This window comes from Nanorana parkeri, unplaced genomic scaffold (genome assembly GCF_000935625.1).
Source record: "Nanorana parkeri isolate BGI_ZX_2015 unplaced genomic scaffold, ASM93562v1 scaffold844, whole genome shotgun sequence".
Taxonomy (NCBI): domain Eukaryota; kingdom Metazoa; phylum Chordata; class Amphibia; order Anura; family Dicroglossidae; genus Nanorana; species Nanorana parkeri.
The window spans coordinates 460,012-462,105 of NW_017307112.1; positions in this window are offsets into that span (position 1 = coordinate 460,012).

Genomic DNA, 2,094 nt, shown 5'->3' on the forward strand with positions numbered 1-2,094 from the left:
TGTAGAAGAAGACTAAGATGATTATTCATTCATTGGCCTCATCACAGGTGGAGAGTATGCTGGTAATTGTAGTGTCACACATGGGCAGCAGGTGCTCTAATGCAGCAAGCTAAGGAATCAACACCAAGAGGGCTCTTGTAGATGGCCAAAAATTTTAAATTCTGCCGTTTTTTTCGCACCATGGAACATCAGGTGATCTAATGCAGCGAGCTAAAGGATCATCACCATGAGGGCCCTTGTAGATGGCTGTACAATGTCAATTCCAGGATATTGTCTGTGCCATGGAGCCTCAGGTGCTCTAATGCAGCAAGCTAAGAGATCATCACCATGAGTGTTCTTGTAGATGGCTGTACAATGTAAATTCTGGCATACTTTCTGTGCCATGGAGTATCAAGTGCTCTAATGCAGCAAGCTAAGGGATCATCATGAGGGCTGTTGTAGTCAGCTGTACAATGTAAATTTTGGTGTATTTTCACTGCCACAGAGCATCAGGTGCTCTAATGCAGCACGCTAAGGGTTCATCACCCTAATGGGACAGATATACAATGTAAATTCCAGAGCATTTTTGCCACCATGGAGTATCAGGTGTTCTAATGAAATGAGCTAAGCGATCATCACAATAAAGTCTCTTGTACATGGCCGTACAATGTAAATTTCGTGAAGCCATGGAGCATCAGGTGCTGCGTACAGTCAATGGCTGTTCGCAGGTAAATACCAGATTTGCATAAACATGCGCATACTTTTGGGTGTACAACCTCTAATGAAGACTATCTGCATTTGGGCTTGTGCACCCATATGCATGTGCAAAACCAGTGTATATTTACAGCGGCTGTAGCACAGGCTGTACACAGCACCTTGGAATCCCTGGTGGCGGAAATATACCAGAATGTTCATTGTACAGCTACAGCCATGTACAAGAGCCCTAAACTGCAATTATTCCACATAGTTTTTATATGAGAAATATTGTATGCTGGTAGCTATCTGTGGTTAAAGGGTAAGTTAACTTTCTCACAAAAATGTTAAAAAATAAATTTACTGACAGCACCTTGCCACCTCCCACAGCCCCCGCTGCACTTACATGTCTAAAGTCCCCGAACAGACTTCCAAGCCCTGCAGTATGGAATATTCACAAATGGCAAGTGCTCATTGGTCAGCATGGTCACATGACGCTGACCAGTGAGAAGCCCTTCTTACTTACGGTGCTGGACTTCGTTAGAAAACAGTTGCAGGTGGCGTTGGCTGAACGCGCAGAGGCACAGTGATCGTTACGTGAGCTTCTTCAAACAGCTAATCTGGTCCAGAATTTTCACAGGCTATTTGCCTGTATTGCGCATGTATGGGCATGCCAGTGGGTCCAGAAAATTCACGGGCGAGGTGCCTGTAGCCACCTAAATTAATACATATTTTGTTTATAAGCAGAATTATAGATACAAGTACCACCAGTCAAATGGGGGGGGAGGGACATGATTTTGCACCACTTATTTCAGTAAAGCAACTGGACACAAAGGGGGTGGTTTATTAAAGGCAAATAGCCTTTTCACTTTGCAAGGGAAATTTCCCTTCGCTCAATGAATGAGGAGAAAATTACCTCTACAAAGAATACCCAATCGTATGCAAGGAAAATAAAACATAATTCTTACTTGCACATGATTGGATGATTGGATGATGGAAGTCAGCAGAGATTCACCACATTTACTGAGCTAAGTAAAAAATTCCCTTGCAAAGTGAACAGCCTTTAGTAAATCAACCCCATAGGAATAAATCTGGCCATAGCCTTATAAATCATTTGTTGATTGTACCTGGGCTAGTCCCTTGGCTTAATAGAAATTGGGACCTAGATGCTGATATTTATTACATTTCCATTTGTATGAACATAATTACCCAAAATGTGAACTAGAGAAAAATTTCACTGATTGCCTTAATCCTTTGCTCACCTGCTTCTTTAAATACATATGGGAGCAGCATCCTTGTTCCACCCTCGACATATATGGGCCATCAAGTAAAATTATGACCTTAGTAAATAAGGACTTTAGCCTTTGTTTTTCTTAAACGTATTGCATTGTTGCCATGTATGTACATATATATATATATATA